The sequence below is a fragment of the Tamandua tetradactyla genome, chromosome 6 (genome assembly GCF_023851605.1).
Source record: "Tamandua tetradactyla isolate mTamTet1 chromosome 6, mTamTet1.pri, whole genome shotgun sequence".
Taxonomy (NCBI): Eukaryota; Metazoa; Chordata; class Mammalia; order Pilosa; family Myrmecophagidae; genus Tamandua; species Tamandua tetradactyla.
In genome coordinates, this window is record NC_135332.1 from 138532379 (window position 1) to 138547023 (window position 14645).

A 14645-nucleotide genomic window follows, 5' to 3' on the forward strand; every position below is an offset into this window, starting at 1 on the left:
GGCTTACTCTTGTGAAGCTTATGTAGGTAGCAGAGAAGCTTAGCCTACCTATAGGTATGCCTAAGAGTTATTTCTGGAGGACCTCTTTTGTTGCTCAGATGTGGCCTCACTCTCTCTAAACCCAACTCTGTAAATGAAATCATTGCCCCCCACCCCACCCCACTTTGTGGGACATGACATCCAGGGGTGAAATTCTCCCTGGCGGCATAGGAGATGACTCCCAGAGATGAGTCTGGCCCTGACACCATGGGATCAACAATTCCATCCTGACCAAAAGGGGGAAAAGAAGTATAACTAATAAAGTATCAGTGGTAGAGTTCAAATAGAGTCGAGAGGCTGCTCTGAAAATCATTCTTATACAGGCTTCAGTTAGATATTGCTACCTATCATAACTTGCCAAACCCCAACTAAAATCATTCCAGCCAATCCTAAAGAACACCTAGGGCAGTATATAAGATTCCACAAGGGTTCCATGCACTAGGGTAACTTTCCCGAAACCTACAACCTCCAGATGGATCCCTGGACCAGATAAGTTCTGAAACGCAGAGGGCCTAGCCTCTCCAGAACATCAGTCAGCTAGTTCCATCTCCCTACCCCATATTATTGATAGCCCCTTCCAACATGAAAAAGTTAGAATGGCCATAGCCCAGATACCAATGAAGAGTGGGAAAGAAAGATGAAAGGTGATGGTGGAGTTATACGGAGAAGGTAGGGTTTAACAAATATGATGGCTGACTCATTAAATTGATATTTCTTTTAGTCTCTAGTATCTTAGAGCAGTTAGAAGTAAAAACCTAAAATTGTGAAATTGGAACCTACACCAAACTATGAAATCTGTTCTACAACTAATTGTTGTGCTGTGCTTTGAAATTTATTGCTTTTTTGTATATATGTTATTTTTCACAAAAAAGAAAAAAAATTGATTGTGATGATAAAAAAAAATTTATTCCTTCTAGCCTCTAATGTTCTGGAGCAGCTAGAAGGAAAATCTGAGATGATGGCATGGTAGCCCTTGACAAACTCCGGGATGTGTTCTGTAGTTGCTTGTTTAAAAATGCTTTTGAAAACTATTGCTTTTTTCTTTCTTTGCTTTGTATATTATACAATAAAAAAAAAGTTTAAAAAATAACTGCTTAACGATAATCAGTATTTCTCACATGATCAGAGAAGAATAACATACTTTTTTCCATTTGATAACACTTGCCTATCATCCATGTTTTTCCAAAGCACGTCTATAGAAAAAGATCCATCCAAATGTAAATAATGGACTACCCATTAGACTCTTCCTTTTATTGCCTATCAAGAACTTAAGGACATTTTTAAGTGAAGCGGGCTTTTTTTTAAACTGAGAACAAATGGCGAAGAATACACTGATTATTAATATTTGGTGCCACTGCCTTGATTTATGCTAATGCACGAGCAATTTTAATCATCATTGCTTTTGCATGATCACAGTAAATGTTAACACAGTGAAAAAGAAAATGTCTTACTTTTATTATGAAAATAGTTTTGACCTCAAAATGTCTTACTTTTATTATGAAAATAGTTTTGACCTCATGGTCCCCTTCATAGGTCCATAGATCACATTTTGAGAGCTGCAGATGTAGTTGTGCAAACCAGAATCCTGACAGTCAGTTTAATCATTCCTTTCTTCTTTTTTTTGAACTCCATAATTATAGCTAACACTTCCTGAGTAATTTTACAATTTTAATCTTTTGTATTCTTTTAACTTGTTTAATCCTCCACCGACACTGTAAGACAGATGCTTTACTGTCATCTTCCTCTTCCACCAGGCTATCCAACCACATGGTGTTCTTATACTGACTGCCCTTTTTACCTTTGGACCTTTGTACCTTCACCTCTCTTCTTCCTCTCCCTTACTGTATTTTCCCAACTAACTCCCAAGTAAGAATTAGCATGATCAATCTGGCTGCAGTGTGGAGAAGAGACTCTCCAGGAAAAGAGAAGTAGGGAGATTAGTTAGTAGACTAGCAACCCAAATGAAAGATGATGGTGTCTTGCACCAGGGTGGGGCCATAAAGGTGCTGAGAAATGTTTGCATTCAGGATATATGTTGTAGGTGAGCTGAGAGGATATGCTGATAGATTAGAGGTATGAGACAAAGAAATGGGGAAGTTGAAGGGAGAAGCAGCTTTGGAGCAGAATGAAACATGAGTTTGGTTTTGGACAGGTTAAATATTTTTCCCTTCTTTTATTATGAAAAATTTTTAATGTACACCAAAGGAAATTCAGTTTACAATGAACTCCCGTAGAGCTACCACTGAACGTTTTGCTGTACTTACTTTATCATAGGTCTCTCCAGCTATCCATTCCTCTATCTACACATCATCTATCTTATTTTTTGATGTGTTTCAAAGAAAATTGTAGACATCAGTACATTTACAGTTAAATATATTAGAGTTCAATATTTGATTAGTTTATTTTTCTTTTGAGGTAATATTTACCTTCAATGAAAAGTACAAATCTTAAGCCTACATTCTTAATGAATACACATGTGTAACCAAACACTGTTAAGTTATAGAAAATTACCATCAACCTAGAAAGTTTCCCCATACCCCCTTCCCAGTCATACTGTGGCTTACTTATAATAATTAAAATGAAGTAGAGGCACATGTGTCAACATGGATAAATTTTTAAAAAATGCCTAGCAAAAAAAAAAAGCAAATTGTGAATCAAACATTCAGTATGATACAATGTAAAGTTTGAGAGCATGCAAAACATACTGCACATAGTTATGAATACGTACTTATGTAGTAATACCATAAAAATATGCTTTGCAAAAATAACTGTCAATTTCATGATAGTGGTACAGGAGAAAAATGAAAACAGATGCTTCAACTATATTTGTAATGTTTTATTTCCTTAAAACCATCTGAAGCAAATATGACAAACTGTTATGATTGTTAAAACTAGGTTATGACTTCCGGAGAAGATGGCGGCTTAGTAAGACACGCGGGTCTTAGTTCCTCCTCCAGAACAGCAACTAAAGAAACAGAAACAATACGAAACAGCTCCCGGAGCCACGACAGAGACCGAAAAGACAGCGTACCCCATTCTGGAACGGCTGAATGGGCAGGGAGAATCCGCTGCGGTGAGATACCCGAGGGGTGTGCGTTTTCCCGGCCGGGGAGGCTGGCGACTGGGGTCCCCTCCACGCATGTGGCTCCCCGGTTCGACTGGGAACGTTGGATAACAGGGCCCTCCCGCCACGCTTGGCATCTCGGGCCAGCTGGGCAATTTGGACCGGCACTCCCCCAAGCTGCGGTGGCCGGCGACCCCCCCTCCATGCGCGGTTTCCCGGGCCGACTGCGAGATTCGGATTGGCAAGTTAAAGGAGCCACAGCATCTTTTACTGGTGGGACCCGCAGACAGACGAGCGCCACAAGCGCCACCTACTGGGCAGGAAAAGAAAAACAGAGCCCAGAGATTTCACAGAAAAACCTTTCAACCAGCCGGGTCCCACACCCAGGGAAATCTGATCAAATGCCCGCCCAACACCAGCAGAAAATAATGGATCACGCTTGGAAAATTGAAGATATGGCCCAGTCAAAGGAACAAACCAGTACTTCAAATGAGATACAGGAGCTGAGACAACTAATGCTGAATATATGAACAGAAATGGAAAACCTCTTCAAAAACCAAATCAATAAATTGAGGGAGGACATGAAGAAGACATGGGCTGAACAAAAAGAAGAAATTGAAAATCTGAAAAAACAAATCACAGAACTTATGGGAGTGAAGGACAAAGTAGAAAAGATGGAAAAAACAATGGATACCTACAATGGTAGATTTAAAGAGACAGAAGCTACAATTAGTGAACTGGAGGATGGAACATCTGAATCCCAAAAAGAAACAGAAACTATAGGGAAAAGAATGGAAAAACTTGAGCAGGGCATCAGGGAACTGAATGACAATATGAAGCGCACAAATATACGTGTTGTGGGTGTCCCAGAAGGAGAAGAGAAGGGAAAAGGAGGAGAAAAACTAATGGAAGAAATTATCACTGAAAATTTCCCAACTCTTATGAAAGACCTAAAATTACAGATCCAAGAAGTGCAGCGCACCCCAAAGAGAATAGACCCAAATAGGCGTTCTCCAAGACACTTACTAGTTAGAATGTCAGAGGTCAAAGAGAAAGAGAGGATCTTGAAAGCAGCAAGAGAAAAACAATCTGTCACATACAAGGGAAACCCAATAAGACTATGTGTAGATTTCTCAGCAGAAACCATGGAAGCTAGAAGACAGTGGGATGATATATTTAAAATACTAAAAGAGAAAAACTGCCAACCAAGACTCCTTTATCCAGCAAAATTGTCATTCAAAAATGAAGGAGAAATTAAAACATTTATAGACAAAAAGTCACTGAGAGAATTTGTGACCAAGAGACCAGCTCTGCAAGAAATACTAAAGGGAGCACTAGAGTCAGATACGAAAAGACAGAAGAGAGAGGTATGGAGTAAAGTGTAGAAAGAAGGAAAATCAGATATGATATATATAATACAAAAGCCAAAATGGTAGAGGAAAATATTATCCAAACAGTAATAACACTAAAAGTTAATGGACTGAATTTCCCAATCAAAATACATAGACTGGCAGAATGGATTACGACCCAGCAATACCACTGCTAGGTATCTACTCAAAGGACTTAAGGGCAAAGACACAGACGGACATTTGCACACCAGTGTTTATAGCAGCATTGTTTACAGTTGCAAAGAGATGGAGACGGCCAAAGTGTGCGTCGATGGACGAGTGGCTAAGCGAACTGTGGTGTGTACCTATGATGGAATATTATGCAGCTTTAAGACAGACTAAACTTATGAAGCATGTAATAACATGGATGGACCTAGAGAACATTATGCTGAGTGAGTCTAGCCAAAAACTAAAGGACAAATACTGTATGGTCCCACTGATGTGAACCGACATTTGAGAATCAACTTGGAATATATCATTGGTAACAGAGACCAGCAGGAGTTAGAAACAGGGTAAGATAATGGGTAATTGAAGCTGAAGGGATACAGACTGTGCAACAGGACTAGATACAAAAACTCAAAAATGGACAGCACAATAATAACCTAATTGTAATGTAACTATGTTAAAACACTGAATGAAGTTGCACCTGAACTATAGTTTTTTGTTGTTGTTGTTTGTTTGTTTGTATCTTTTGTTTTTGTTTTTTTCTTTTTCTTTATATATATATATATTTTTTTATTATTATTATTATTTTAATTTTCTTCTCCATATTGACATTCTATATCTTTTTCTGCTGTTTTGCTAGTTCTTTTCCTAAATCGATGCAAATGTACTAGGAAATGATGATCATGCATCTATGTGATGATACTAAGAATTACTGAGTGCGTATGTAGAATGGAATGATTTCTAAATGTTGTGTTAATTTCTTTTCTTTTTTTAATTAATAAAAAAAAACTAGGTTATGAAATACATGTTCTTTGTATTAATCTCTGTATTTTTTGATTCTCTGGGTGCTAATATGTCTCTGAGGAGCTTCTCCTGAACAATTTATTTACTCACTTCAACCCTGCCCTCTATTTATTAGATAATTGGGACTCTACTGAACCAGGATGTGGGGCAACAGAGCTGCTTTCTCCCTTTTGTGGCTACAATAATTCAAGAGAAGCTCCTCAGAGATTCCATGGAGGAGTCTTGGCCAAGACAGAGAGTACTTCTGACCTGTTCCAGTTACTAAAGCCTTATAGATACCTTCTAGGCCCTCCTTCCACTTTTAGTCTCTAAATTTAGGTCTGTGATCTGGGCCAGGCTCTCTTTCCAATCCCAATTCCAAACTGCTTGAAATTGAATATTTTATGGGCAGAGGTGTTGGCTGCACATTATTGTGAGAATAATTAACAGTGTTGAATGGTATGTCAATGTATTGGAAAAGGGTGGTTTAGAGTCATGTAGGGAAGTTGGAAATTAGAACAAAAACATGGGAATATACAACACAGTGAGTCTTACGGTGGACAACATCTGTGATTAAGTGTACAAATATAAAAAAGTTCTCGTGAACTAGAACAAATGTATGACATTATTACAAGGAATTAATAATAGAGGGGTATATGGGGAAAATGTAACTATTGTAAACTATGGACTATAGCTAGCAGTCATATTTTTAATATTCTTTTCATCAACAGTAACAAATGTACTATACCAATACTATTGGTGAATAATAGGGGAGCATTAGGGGTATGGAAGAATTTGGGTTTTCTTTTCTCTTTTTATTTATTTTCTAAATAAATAAATAAATTTATTTATTTGTGAATATCTCAATAAAATTGCATTAAAATTAATTTTTTAATTGAATATTTAAAACCATTTGGTCTGGTTCATTATATTGGGTTTCTCTTTAGGGCCTCTAACTTTACATTTGTTGTGACTTCACTTACCTGATTTCTGTATCATTTTCTCTCTGGTGATTTTTATTTGTTTCTATTTTATTTTTGCTTCTCTGATTTCTATTCTTTATGTCCTTCACAATATCTCTTGTTTTAGTTTGTTAATGTTGCTGGACTGCAAAGTACCAGAAAAGGAATGGCTTTTATAAGGGGATTTACTAAGTTATAAGTTTATGGTTCTAAGGCCTTAAAAATGTCCAAACTAAGACATCCAGAAAAATATACCTTGATTCTAAAGAAAGGGCCAGATGGTTTCGGGGTTTCCTCTGACATGGGAAGGCATGTGGCCAGTATCTGCTGGTCCTTGTTCTTGGCTTCGTTGCTTCCAGCTTCTGATTCCAGTGGCTTCCTCTCCAAGTGTCTGTGGGACTTTACTTAGCATCTCTGGGGCAAAATTCTGGGTTCTGGCTTGCTTAGCATGGGGAGGCACATGGCAATATCTGCTGGGCTCTGCATCTACAAATGTCCACACATAGATGTCTGCTGTCTGTCGGTACTCCAAGCATCTCCAATTGTCTACATTTATGTCGGCTCTGAAGCAACTCTAAAATGTTTCCCCGTTTGGGAAAAAGTCAACTTCCCGAAGTGGAGAATTCTTGATATTCTCACTAGCAGTGGGGACAACCAAAGCAATAGGCTAGGCCCCCAATCTTGGGGTTTGTTCATAAGAAACTTAACCCCGCAAAGGATAAGCTAAGCCTACTTAAAATTAGGCCTAAGCGTCACTCCCAGAGAACCTGTTTTGTTGCTCAGATGTGGCCTCTCTCTCTCAGCCAACACAACAAACAAACTCACTGCCCTCCCCCTCTCTATGTGGGACATGACTCCCAGAGGTATGGACCTACTTGGCAATGTGGGGCAGAAATCCTAGAATGAGCTGGGATTCAACATCAAGGGATTGAGAAAACCTTCTCGACCAAAAGGGGGAAGAGAGAAATAAGACAAAATAAAGTGTCAATGGCTTAGAAATTCCAAACAGAGTTGAGAGGTTATCCTGGAGGTTATTCTTACATATTAAATAGATATCACCTTTTTAGTTATGGTATAATGGAGAGCCTGAAGGGAACTGCCTGAAAATGTAGAGCTGTGCTCCAGTAGCCATATTTTTTTAAGATGATTGTAAAATAATACAGCTTTCGCAATGTGACTGTGTGATTGTGAAAACCTTGTGTCTGATGCTTCTTTTATCTACCTTATGGACAGATGAGTAAAACATCTGGATTAAAAATAAATAAATAATAGGGGGAACAAATGTTAAAATAAATTTAGTAGGTTGAAATGCTAGTGATCAATGAAAGGAAGGGGTAAGGGGTATGGTATGTATGAATTTTTTTGTTTTCTTTTTCTAAATTGATGCAAATGTTCTAAGAAATGATTGTGGTGATGAATATACAACTATGTGATGAAAAAAAAGTTTCCCCTTTTAAAGCACTCCACTAAACTAATCAAGACCCACCTTGAATGGTTAGAGTTGCATCTCCATCTGATAAAAAAGTCACACCCACAACTGAGTGGGTCAGTCACCATGGAAATAATTTAGTCAAGGTTTCCATCTTACATTATTGAATCAGTATTAAAGGGCATAGCTTTTCTGGGTGCACAACACTTTCAAACTAGTATACTCTTAGAGTGATGTCAAGTCTCACTTGTATTTCTTGAAATTTGGATTTCATTTCTAAAATGTTTTTGTACTTTTAATTTTCTAAATATACTAATTCCTGTTTCAAGTCCTCCTGCTGTCTGACTCTTGCCTTCTGTTGCTTGGTCATCCCTATCTTGAGTTCTTTATTTCTGCTTCATCATCTTCCTTCATAGCTACCATTGATTGCATCATTGATTGTTAAAAAATTCAAAATAGAATCTTGGGTTAAAATTTTCTTCTGTTTTGTGGGAGCATTTTTCTGAAAAGTTTTCTTAATCTTCAGGGAAGTTTTGCTATTCCTTTTCAGATTTTTTTCTTATAGTACCTTTGATTGGATATTGAAATACAACTTTTTGTCATTTATTTTTTATTGAAATGTATTTTTCTACACCAGTTGTTAGCAAGAGAATCCTGTGATGGGGAGAAGATAGTTTTCCTAGTTTCTTAGCTCCATGGCTCCCTTCTTTGTTATTATAGCTATGCATACTTCCTTTACTATATGGCTCCTCTGTGTAGCCAGGCCCTCTCCAGCTTTAGGTTCCTTACCTGCTTTATGTGGACTCCTACTATTAGTCCTGGTTCCTTTCTCGGCCAGAAATTCCGAGGCCTCTTGCCCATTTCTGCCAAAGTACTCCTTTCTCCTTTGGAAATGCAGTTTCCTAAGCTGCACCTCTGAGTCCTCATGCACTTACTATACTTCTTTCTGCCTCTCCCAGTGTTCCTGTCCAATTCCTTCCTAGTTGTGCTGCAAACAGTTCCCTCTCCTCCTGGGGTTGGATATTCTGTGGGAATTGGCTGGGATCTGCCACCAGCTGTATACTGTACACTTTCTGGTCTTCCCTGTGCCACCTGCATGTGCCTTGTGGCTTAGTGATAGTTCAGGGGCAACATTACACACAATATGAAATTTGTGAGCTTTCTCACTTCCTAATTTCACTGAAGATGAACTTTGTAGGTGCTTCACACCTTTGTTCTTGTTCTTCTTTATGGTTTTCAGGAATAGTGGAAAGATTTTGAACAAAGCTGTCATCATACTCCCATCAGATTGATTAGGAAATCCTAGCCAGGCATTCAAGGCCCTCCACAATCTGGCCCCAGTGTTTTCCCTTCTGTTTTTTCTTCCTACTCTTACGTATGAAACCTGCCCCAGCCAAACTAACGTGCTCACTACCCCGGGAACTCACCTTGTAGGTTCCTTTCTCTGTGTTCCTGCTGTTTCCCACAAGTATAATGTCTACTTCAGGGGCTTCTTTATAGTAGCTATTGTTTTTGGTGACCCAGCACATCTTTCTCCCCTCTCCCTTTCTTCTGATATCAGAACCTATCCCTGCCACCCACCAATAGGGATGGGTGCATAAACCGAACTTGTTAATCATAGTACCCCTTCCCTTGGCAACAGTGATTGTTTCATTGAAAAAGAAATGATCCAAGCAGAGCCAAAGTCCTTCCCTGCAGCCTTTTCACTAGAACTGGCCTAGAAGAATATTTCTTGCCTTGGAGATCACTGTGGAAGAATGTTCATCTGGAGAAATGCCTCATCTAATCTACAGTATTAAAGGACGTGGCTGACCCAGAGAGAGAGAGAGACCTTGTTTAAGTCCTAGATCTACCCTGAGCTTCTAGTAACATGAACCAGTTCATCCCATTTCAGTTTAACACACATTTTTTTTTTTTGGCTTTAACACCAGGATTTTATTGACTTATAGTTTTTGTTTGTTTGTTTAATTTATTTATTAATTAAAAATAAAGAAACAAAATAAAAGAACATACATAATCAGTAATTCACATATCATCACTTAGTTGCATATTCATCATTTCTTAGAATATTTGCATTAATTCAGAAAAAGAAAGAAAAAAGACAATAGAAAAAGAAATAAAACGAACACAGGAAAAAAAAAATTATACCTACCATACCCCTTACCCCTCGCTTTCATTGATCACTAACATTTCAAACTAAATTTATTTTAGCATTTCTTCCCCCTATTATTTATTTTTATTCCATATGTTCCACTCCTTTGTTGACAAGGTAGATAAAAGGAGCATCAGACACAAGTCACATTGTGACAGCTGTATCATTATTCAATCATCCTCAAGAAACATGGCTACTGGAACACAGCTCTACATTTTCAGGCAGTTCCCTCCAGCCTCTCCATTACATCTTGAATAACAAGATAATATATACTTGATGCGTAAGAATAACCTCCAGGATAACCTCTCGACTCTGTTTGGAATCTCTCAGCCATTGACACTTTGTCTCATTTCACTCTTCCCCCTTTTGGTCCAGAAGGTTTTCTCAGTCCCTTGATGCTAAGTCTCAGCGTATTCTAGGGTTTTCCTCAATCCCTTGATGCTGAGTCTCCATTCATTCCAAGATCTCTGTCCCACGTTGCCAGGAAGGTCCACACACCTGGGAGTCATGTCTCACGTAGAGTGGGGTAGGGTGGTGAGACTGCTCGTTGTGTTGGCTGGAGAGAGAGGCCCCATCTGAGCAACAAAAGAGGCTCTCTTGGGGGTGACTCTTAGGCCTAAATTTTAAGTAGACTTGACCTATCCTTTCTGGGGTTAAGTTTCATATGAACAAACCCCAAGACTGGGGTCTCAGCCTATAGCTTTGGTTGTCTACACCGCTTGTGAGAATATCAAGAATTCAACTTGGGGAAGTTGAATTTCCCCCCGTTCTCACCACTCCCCGAAGGGGGCTTTGCAGATTCTTTTCCACTCACTGATCGAATCACTCTGGGATTCATTGGGACATCACTCTGGACAAACCAACAAAATCTCATGTCCTACCTGAGATTCCAAGTACTTACGGCGTTCAATCAAACTATCTAGATAAGTTAAATTAGGAAATGCACTACTCAAAATATAAATTTCATAACATTTTTTGCTTTAGTCTCACACATAAGGTGACATTTTAAAATGCTAATTACCCTCTGTTTTCAGTACCCTGCAATAATGACATTCCTTTGTTCTTCCTCATGCAAAAACATTTTTAAAATTGTACCTTGTACATTTCATTATTATTATGCACTCTAGGCATTCCTAGATTATACCATCTCAATCTTTAACATCTATCTATCTTTCTGATTTCATTTATGTCCCCAGCCCTCCTCCCTCTATCATTCTCACATGCAGCGTCATTCAGTGTTTTAACATAATTGTATTACAGTTAGGTAGTATTGTGCTGTCCATTTTTGAGTTTTTGTATCCAGTCCTGTTGCACAGTCTGTATCCCTTCAGCTCCAATTACCCATTATCTTACCCTATTTCTATCTCCTGATGGTCTCTGTTACCAACGACATATTCCAAGTTTATTCACTAATGCCAGTTCATATCAATGAGGCCATACAGTATTTGTCCTTTAGTTTTTGGCTAGTCTCACTCAGCATAATGTTCTCTAGGTCCATCCATGTTGTTACATACTTCATAAGTTTATTCTGTCTTAAAGCTGCATAATATTCCATCGTATGTGTATACCACAGTTTGTTTAGCCACTCATCTGTTGATGGAAATTTTGGCTGTTTCCATCTCCTTGCAGTTTTGCATAATGCTGCTATAAACATTGGTGTGCAAATGTCCGTTTGTGTCTTTGCCCTTAAGTCCTCTGAGTAGATACCTAGCAATGGTATTGCTGGGTCATATGGCAATTCTATATTCAGCTTTTTGAGGAACCACCAAACTGCTTTCCACAGTGGTTGCACCATTTGACATTCCCACCAACAGTGGATAAGTGTGCCTCTTTCACCACATCCTCTCCAGCACTTGTCATTTTCTGTTTTGTTGATAATGGCCATTCTGGTGGGTGTGAGATGATATCTCATTGTGGTTTTGATTTGCATTTCTCTAATGGCCAGGGACGTTGAGTATCTCTTCATGTGCCTTTTGGCCATTTGTATTTCCTCTTCCGAGAAGTGTCTGCTCAAGTCTTTTTCCCATTTTGTAATTGGATTGGCTGTCTTTTTGTGATTGATTTGAACAATCTCTTTATAAATTCTGGATACTAGACCTTTATCTGATATGTCGTTTCCAAATATTGTCTTCCATTGTATAGGCTGTCTTTTTACTTTCTTGATAAAGTTCTTTGATGCACAAAAGTATTTAATTTTGAGGAGTTCCCATTTCTTTCTTTCTTTCTTCAGTGCTCTTGCTTTAGGTGTAAGGTCTATAAAACTGCTTCCAATTATAAGATTTATAAGATATTTCCCTACATTTTCCTCTAACTGTTTTATGGTCTTAGACCTAATGTTTAGATCTTTGATCCATCTTGAGTTAACTTTGTATAGGGTGTGAGATACGGGTCCTCTTTCATTCTTTTGCATATAGATATCCAGTTCTCTAGGCACCATTTATTGAAGAGACTGTTCTGTCCCAGGTGAGTTGGCTTGACTGCCTTATCAAAGATCAAATGTCCATAGATGAGCGGGTCTATATCTGAACACTCTATTCGATTCCATTGGTCGATATATCTATCTTTATGCCAGTACCATTCAGCTTAACACACTTTGATTCGATATTGTCATGTGCAACTGAAAGATTCCTGACAAATACATCTTACTATGTGCTTCCATTGTACTTGTGCTTTTACCTACTGAAGCACACGCTGCACCATTTTGTAAGTGTTACTATTTGTTTGAATCCCCTGCCCTATGCCCTTTAAGGCAAGACTAATGCTTCTTCACCGTTTTATCCCCACACCTAGCAAGCACTGGGCAGTCAATAAATATTTAGTTGAATATGTGTTGAATATTCAATTGAAACTACATTTCTACCTTTCCAAATTCCTCCCTTTGCTTAAGGTCTTAGACTCCCAGTCTTTTATGAAGCATTCTACATCAAATGAGAGGATGTATAGAAAATGCCCACATTGTAGACTCTTATGAGAGATGCATTTTTCTCCAGCTAGAAATTATGTCTCCCTCCTTGGAGCTCCTGTATCTCAGTTAATTAAGTGGTATCTTCTAAACTGTCTTCCATTAGAGTTGTTTGCTTTCTTCCTAAGAGTTCAACGGGATTGTAAATGCCAGCAAGCCAGTGGCCTAGCATAGTGCCTCATATAAAAGACATACAGCTAATGCATAAATGATTGATACTTTAAAAGTAAAATGAAGGATGATAGGCCATTATTGGCTGGGGGTGTTCTTATGCTATATGACACAAGGCAAAGGGTAGATTCAAAGAACCTGATAAAAGGATAAAACTGAAATTTACTTTTGCAAAATGTGTAATGCTGTTTGAAAATCTAATTAAGCTGTAAAACTGGCCACATCTGAAAAATAGCTGTGAGCATCCTGTATGCCTAAATTTCTCATTTGGTGAAGGCTTTAATTTGTCCAAGCTGAATAAATGGAATGAGAAATGAGGCATATGGAGAGTCAGAGTTTCTAAATGCCTTCACTTCTTATGAAAGGAAACTGTGTGTTACAAAGAGACTGGGAGCTCCCGGTCCAGAACTGGGCTTCATAACTCTCACATCAACCTCAGACTTTTCTTTGGCCGTATCATCCATATATAATTAGTAATAGTTCAACTGATTCAACCTTCACATATTTTATATCATCTATTGATCTTTTTCACTTGTGTTTCAATTTCAACCTCATCATCACTGTTACCCTAATGATTAGCTGTAAGTAGTCATTTAAAACCATTTCAGCAGTTTCCCACTCAAAGTATGCACAACAGGAACATCAGTGTCAATGTGGAGCATATCTTTGTTGTCAGTTCTATTCATACTCTTAGCTGATAAACTTTTGGCATAAAATGGTCTTTTCCTTAATGATATGAAATCCTTCAAAGTCTTCATTTATAGGTTCAATTTCAAACATCACTGCAAACTTAAGTCCATACCAAGAGTTTTTTTAAAAATAAACTTTAATTTTGAAATAATTTTACATTTGCAGAAAACTTGCAAATACAGTAAAGAGAGTTGCCATATATCCTTCAACCATCTTTCACTAATGTTAACAGCAATGGTACACTTGTCAAAAATAAGAAAAATAACATTGCTAAAATACCATTAAAGTAATGGTATTAAATCCATGCTTTATTCAGAGTTCACCAATTTTTCCATTTATGTCCTTTTTTCTGTTCTTGGATCCTTTCCAGAATACTGCACTGCATTTAATCCTCCTGTCTCCTTAGTCTCCTCTGATCTGCATTTCTTGTATTCCCTCCTGTTTTATGACCTGGAACTTTTGAGAAATGCTGGTCAATTATTTCTCATGCAATATACGAATTATAGAATGTCCTTTAATGTGACATTCCTTTTATCTGATGTTGTCTATTGATTAGTCTGTAGTTTTGCATCACATTATTGCCAGGCATTTTTTTTTTCACAGAACCTTTCTGTTTTTCTTAATGTCATGGTACTGTCTACACCATGGGAACAAGACTGTGGATGTCAAAAATGTTACACGTATTTGAATAGGGTTTAAATAAGTTACTAGCCAATTCAGCCATTCTTCCCATTATCTTAGTAGCCTACATTCATGTCAAGTGGCAGGGAAATATCCTTTCATGAAAAGAGATGGTTTAGGAAAATTTCATATACATAATGACTTTGCGTGGTTTTTCTC

The 14645-nt window shown here is 38.0% G+C and overlaps 1 protein-coding gene across 1 annotated transcript in view; it reads left to right on the top strand.

Annotated features, from left to right (window-relative positions):
• Positions 1-14645, top strand: part of NDUFAF6 (NADH:ubiquinone oxidoreductase complex assembly factor 6) — a 253614-nt gene that overhangs the window by 6737 nt on the left and 232232 nt on the right. The window lies entirely within an intron of this gene.